We start from the raw sequence: 7933 nt of genomic DNA on the forward strand, positions 1-7933 counted from the left end.
TTTAGTTAAATACATATAATCATGTGTATTTATATGTATCTAATCACATATGATTTACGTGGACAATATTCATTTTTGCTTTCTTGGTTCACTAGTTTTTCACATGTATTTAGTCACAAGTGATTATATGGATTTAATAAAATATATATCATATATGATTCGATACGTATAATCACATGTGATTCGATACATATAATCACATATGATTATATATACGAGAAAAACTAACGAATCAAAAACACAATAAGAAATCTTTGTCCACATTAATCATATGTGATTAAATATTATATAATCATGTATGATTAAATACATGAGAAAAAAATTATTGAATGAAGAATACGAAAATGAATCTTGTCTATATACATCATATGTGATTATATGTATTTAATCACATATGGTGGTAGTGGTTGTAGTAGTGGGTGGTGGTGGTGGTGGAGATGGGGATGTAAAGTGGTGGTGGTGGGGTGGGTGGTGGTGATAGGTGATGAGTGGTGGTGGTGGTGGTAGTGGTCGTAGGTGGTACGTGATGGGGGTCGTGGGTGATAATTGGTTGGGTGGTGATGGTTAGTGAAGGAAGGTAGGTGGTAGTGGTGGTGAATGGTGGTTAGGGTGGTGGGTGGTGGTTTGTGGGTGATGGTTGTGTGGTTGGTAGGTGGTAGGTGGTAGGTGGTGGTGGTGATGGGTAGTGGTGGCATGTGGTGATGTTTGGTGGTGGTGGTGGATGGTTGTGGTTGGTGGATGGTGGTGGTTGGTGGTGACCGGTGGTGGTTTTTATAGGTGGGGGTGGGGGTGGTGGCGGCAGGTGGTGATGATGGGTGGTGGAGGCGGGGAGGTGGTGAAGGGTGATGGTGGTGGGTGGGTGGGTGCGAGTGATGGTGATAGTGATGGGTGGGTGTGGGTGGTGGAGGTGGGTGGTAGTGGCCGGTGGTGGTGGTTGGGTGGTGATAATGGTGGGTGGTGATAGTAGTGGCGGGTGGTTGGTGGTTAGTGGTTGTGTAGGTGGGTGGTAGGTGGTGGTGGTGGCGGGTGGTGGTTGGTGGTGATTGGTAGTGGTTGTGGTCGTGGGTGGTGGCGGGTGGTGGTGGGTGATGGGTAATGATGGGTGGTGGGTGGTGGTTGGTAGTGGCGGTGGTGGTGATGGGTGGTATGTAGTGGTTGTTGGTGGTGGTGGTAGGTGGTAGTGATGGGTGGTGGTGGCGGGTGGTGGTGGTCGGGTGGTGATGGTGGTGGGTGGTGATACTGGTGGCGGGTGGTGGTTGGTGGTGATTAGTAATGGTGGTGGTTGTGGTGGGTGGGTGGTGGGTGGTGTTGGTGGCGGGTGGTGGGTGGTGGTTGGTGGTTGGTGGTGGGTGGTGGTGATGGGTGGTAAGTAGTGGTGGTGGGTGGTTTTGGTTAGGTGGTGAGTGGTATTAGTTAGTGATTTTTTTTAATTGTTTGTAACTATTTTTTGATTTATATGAATATTATTTTATAATTTTAATTAAAAAATTGTGTGGTCCAAATTTGTTCTCAAATGTTCTCGCGATAAGACATGTTCTCAATTGAACGCTCTCATATATATATATATATATATATATATATATATATATATATATATATATATATATATATATATATATATATATATATAGGCTTAGGTTATTTTGTTTTTACTAACTATTGTGTCAGAATGCCCAGATCTGGACCAACGGATGTCATTAATCAATGGACATGATTTGAGGGTGTATGATATTAGAATAGGATAACATGTACCATATAATCACACAAATTTTAGCAAAAGGGTATTTTGGACAATTAACTACATTTATAAAAGGAAATTTTTAGATTTTTAAGGATAATTAATTCTCCTAATTTTAAAAATCTGAATTTTTTTAATTAATTCAATTTTAATTCTAATGTAATTTGTATACATAGCTGATTTTATTCTGTCAGAATATTTTTTTGTTAGAATGATGTTCTTTCAGAATTTTATTCTATTATAATATTATTGAAGAATAACAACATTATTGAATTTGAGGTTTAAAAATAACAACATTCTAATATATTTTTATACATCCGAACTTAATTATAAACTCATACATATTCTTACAGATTAAAAATCTTATACATTTTAATACAATTATACATATTCTAAAAGAATATCAACAAAAATGAATAAAATTCTTAAAAAATAACAACATTCTAAAATTGTGAGTATGATCAAATTTTATTCATTCTTCAAGTTATTCCTATTAGGTCTTCAATGCATTCTTCCAGTCATTTCTATCACAAATACAACAAAAACTAATGATGGTTAAAAACATGTTTCTTGCAATTAACTACCACTTTAAATATTCTGGTAGAATATATATAAATGACAAAATACATAGAATGCATTCTGGCTAAATACATAGATTTTATTCTGGCAGAATAATAGGCAATCCAAGAGAAATATTTATTACAAAAAAAAAAAAGAAAAAAAAAAGATTAACAAGTAAACAAAGATTCTAAAAGAATCATTAAATATAAATTGTAGTTACCATTTAAGTCTGATAGAATATATATGCAATTACCATTTGTAGCATCATATAATTACCCATTACTATTGTGTAACCAAAATATATTATAAAATATTTACAAAAATTCTTAAAGAATCAGTAAACTTAAAGTGTAATTATCATTTTAAATTCTAACCGAGTGTATTCTAACATAATACACTACACAAAGCATAATGTATTCTTACAGAATCTACTATATTGTGTATTTGATTTTTTTTAAATTAGTATTCTGTTAGAATACATTATATAATAGTTTCTTTTTATTAGTATATGTAATGAAACCATGAAAAATTATCTAATTAAATTGCAACATAAATTAATAAAATAAATAAAATTACCTAGATGAGTATATTTATGTCTGAAAGTCCAAAAGCAATTCGAGTATTTATCACAAGTTGAGATGAAATACCAATGCTTTAATCATCCTCTTTCTCTATTTTAGCTATATAAACATTATCACCAACCTGGAAGGTGTTAGAAACACATCAAAAATATTCTAAGCATGAAAAGATCTTCAAGCATAAGGTATTCATGGCATCATTTAAAAACCTTTCGAATTTGCTATTTTATATTACATTTCTCTATTACCACTAAAGATGCATCAAGTAATAAAAAAGGAATAAGGAATGTATTTCCTAAGAAAAAATATTAACCAACCATTAGTATCAATATTTTTACGTCATTACATCTTTTTTAAACCAAAAATATTGTGATAAAAAATGAAATCCACCCACATCTTTTCTACTAGACATTTCGTCAAACACCTTTAGGGCACACACAAATCATCACGCTTTGTAGAATATTACTAATGAAATGAACAACTAAATGCACCAACATCAAATATATTTAAAAATAAAGATGCCTTGAACACCATTACCTAATTACATACCAAAATTTCACAAATGATTACCTCTGATTAGAAGTAGAGAGGATGAGTGTATGATGTTTTAAGAATATGTTTACCTGATCAAATAGAATAGTGGCGGAAAATGGTGATGAAGATGATGTTGGTGTAGGAAGATGAATAATAGAGATGTAACGAGCAGGAAGCTTGGTGGTGGCGGGTTAGGGTTCTATAAATAATGAGTAAGATGGGTTTGCAAGAAGATGATGGTGATACATGAAGTAGATCGAGTGTCGAGAGGATGATTATCAATGTTTACCTCATAATCAGCAGAAGTCGGCTTGAAGACGATGGTGGCCAACAGCAGAGATGGAGGAAGATAATTGAAGATGGAGATGGAAGATGAAGAAGTGGTTGTGGCGTCGGCTGAAGATGAAATGGTAGAATAGGGTTTTAATAGAAAAATGAAAATTGATCCCTTAAATAAAGGTATAACTTTGGATATTAATTAATAAATATGTGTAATATTACTAACATACCCTTATTAATTTAATTAATGATTTCTTTTTTCTTAAATTCTGATTGGTCAATTCATGCACACAATAGTTGTTAAAAACATTTGAACATAATTCTCTCTCTCTCTCTCTCTCTCTCTCTCTCTCTATATATATATATATATATATATATATATATATATATATATATAGTTAGGTTCAAATGTTTTCACTATCTATTGTGTGCCTGTATGACTGATTCTGGACAAATCATTTTAGTTATTTTAAGAAAGTAATTAATGATTATTAAATGCTGAAGATGTAATTAATACCTATTATATCTTCAACATGTAATATCTATTAATTACTTTTTTAAAATAACTAAAATGATTGGTCCAGAATCAGTCATACATGCACACAATAGATAGTGAAAACAAAATAACCTAACCCTATATATATATCCGGTAAGAAATTTTTTTTGGTAGGAAGGTAAGAAGTTTTTTTTTCTACATATTTTTTTGACGAACAAAAGAAATGAATCACTAGATGATTCATTTGTAAGATGATTCACAAGAAAAAATTTCTAAAAAAAACATCTTTATGATTCATTTTTAAGTAAATTAAGAAAAAATTCACTTTTGTGACAATTTTAGTGAATAACAACAAAATCATTGTATAAATTAATCATCGAGATGTTTTTTTGAGAATTTTTTCTTGTGAATCATCTTACAAATGAATCATCTAATGATTCATTTTGTTTGTTTGCGAAAAAAATATGTAGAAAAAAAACATCTTACCTTCCTACCAAAAATTTCCTTCTTATTTGATCTTGACTATATATATATATATATATATATATATATATATATATATATATATATATATATGTATATATATATATATGTATATATATATATATATATATATATATATATATATATTTACTAACTTATAAAAGAAATCCTACTATTTCTATAAATAGATCCAATAAAATAATATTATTTTTTTAAGACGTTCAACTCTCTAAGCGTAAAGTACAACTTATCATGAATAAAATAATATTAAATTTTAATCTGATTACCTTTGAAATCTTATCTCTTCCAAAAATTTGACCCAATCTCTTATCCAATTAAAATAAAACAAATAATCCATTATATATGCCCTTTTATTTGAAATTTTTTAAGCTTTATTTATTATTTATGCCATCTAATCGAAATTGACCAATCAGTTGTAAAATCAAATATTTTGTTTAATATTAAGAAAAAATATCTATGTATGATTTATGACTAATAGAAAGTTAGTATTCCATTTGTTATTCATGTTCCATGAAATATGGTTGTATTAGTTTTATTATTTTTCGGCTTAAAACTTTAGATAGTAAAGTGAATAATATGATATATTCGTTTAGACTTATCTGTATCAAGCAAACCGGGTTGTTAAGATTAACTTTGATTCTCCCTTTTATTAACTTTATCAATACCAATAAAGGTATAAGCAAGTCACTTCGTATGGATGTGTCATGATTTCTAAAATGAAGGACTATAAATGTACACTACACAACAAAATATTTATTTTCTTTTGTATTGCGAGGGTTACATTTATTTGTTGCCGTAAAACCGATCGATAACAATATGCATATGTTTTGTGTTACTTGAAATCTAACATGTTTCCGTATAGAACTTATTGCCGAACGAGAAACTATTTTTCGCCGCCGCTTTGCGCGGGTCTACGGCTAGTATATATATATATATATATATATATATATATATATATATATATATATATATATATATATATATATATATATATATATATATATATATACCTTAAAAAGCATTTAGCTCTTTTAGGACAAGAAAGTCTTAAATTTAAGTAGTATAAAATTTGAAGCATGAACTACAATTACTTAATGCATAATATAATAAAAACGGGCATCTTAAATATTGCTAGCTGGAATCCAATAACATTCAAAATGCTCAGTCAAGCAAATTTGGGGATAAGAGGGAAACCCTTTTTAAGTGGAGGTCAGTTAGAGTTTGATTACAAAATTTTGAATGTCTATTAAATTTTGTAAACACGTACTCTCTTACTATCTCTCTTTCTCTTTAAAACCCTAGCATGCCAAAACAAATTCCTGCAGAAAAAAAACGATCAGGTCTCTTTAATGCTATACGTGTGTGTGTTTTTGTAATTGTTTCTACCTTCTAACCCCCCCCCTCTCTCTCTCTCTCTCTCTCTCTCTCTTCTACAATTGGTGTTTGTTGTTTTTGTGTTTCCAGATAACGAAACAGCCATCAATCCAACTTATATTCCTGTGCAAAACAAAAAACACATATCAGGTATCTTTAATATTCTGTGCGTCTGTGTGTGTGTTTTGTAATTGTTTCTACCTTCTAACTCTCTCTTTAATGGTGTGATTGTGTGTTTTTCTTGTGTTTATAGGCACAGATGCAACAACAATCCAACTTATATTCATGCACACAAAAAACTATATCAGTTCATGGTTTGTGTCATCCCTTCATCCTTCCCCGTCTCTGTTGTAATCGTTTATGTTTTTTAGCTCATAATATCATGTAATTTATGTGAAAACAATTGACCAACAGAAAAAGTAATAGTAATATGTTCTCTTTACCCAAATGTATAACTGGGATTTTTACAAAAACAATTTGTTTAAGGTTTCATTTAATAAATAATTATTAAATGTAGGGGTTTTTTTTGTATTTTTTTCTATGTTTTTACCTCTTCGTTTATACTGATATTCACATTACTAAATCAATATTTCTTCATTTCTACAGTCGTAAACATCTGTTAGCTTAGTTAATCAAACACAAACAGGTACGTATTTCATTGTTTATATTTATTTCCATGATTTATACCTTTTAGTTCAGTGTATTTCAATTATATCACTTATCAAAACAGTAATTGTGTTCATTCAAATATATTTGTATCAACAAAACTCATATATAATAAAAAAAAAATAACAACACTAATAATGCAATCCACACAAACAAGCATCATATACTATATTAGTATTCAATATTCCAAAGGAAAACATTTTAATTTGTGTACCTTTTTTGTGCGCATATACTTCCATACTTGTAGTATTTTACATCTTGTAGTATACCAAATTTTCTGTGATTAAAAAGTATCAGAAAACAAATATATAAAAGTGTGGTCATAAACTAACATTACAATAATAATGCAAGTTCACATAATACAAAAACAAAAAAAGCACCACGCTAATTTGGTAGATTTTGCATAATGTAATGATTTTATGGGAAAAAAAATCTGAAAATACTGTGTTGTATTAAAAGGAAATGGAAATAGGTTGCTATAATAAAAAAAAGTAAATGGTAGTAAGTTCACATAACAAACAGATAAATAAAAAAGAACATGCAAGTGAGATTCAATATTTATCGTTCATCTATTGACTTACCACTAAGATTCATTAAATTTGATTTAATCACATCCAAAATCAAATAATGGTAGATACCATAATTTTATTCACACGGGTTAATGAACTTTACCCATGAAAACAACTACAAACAACTCCAAAACAGTTGCTCAAAATCTTTCAACACCAATATTCAACAAAAAATAATAATTTATAATTATCAAAATGGAAATAACCTCTAACAAAACAACTTGCAAAGTAGACATCGACATTAATGCACTTTTACAATTAAACTCTTTGTTAAATAATTAGACTCTTTGTTAAATACTAATTAAAATGTAGTATATAATAAACTCCAAGATGCAGAAAGTTACCACAAATTATGATTATTCTAGAACAGAAAACACATGAGAACTTTGTTGGTAAAACCTTTGTCAACCCTATAAAAATATACACACATAGGAAATGTTATAAAAAATAACGAATGGATTTAGGATAATCAAATTTGAAATCAGTCAAGATTTTGCTTACCTGTTTTACAGTCCATATACAACTCCCACAAACACAGAATTGTTAGTCTTCAACATCATAATTGCAAAGTCTGGATATATCAAATAAGAAACATAAAAAACATAAGACATATATTCAATTTGTACAGGTGGCA

The sequence above is a fragment of the Lactuca serriola genome, chromosome 6 (genome assembly GCF_051521515.1).
Source record: "Lactuca serriola cultivar US96UC23 chromosome 6, Lser_US96UC23_V15, whole genome shotgun sequence".
Classification (NCBI taxonomy): domain Eukaryota; kingdom Viridiplantae; phylum Streptophyta; class Magnoliopsida; order Asterales; family Asteraceae; genus Lactuca; species Lactuca serriola.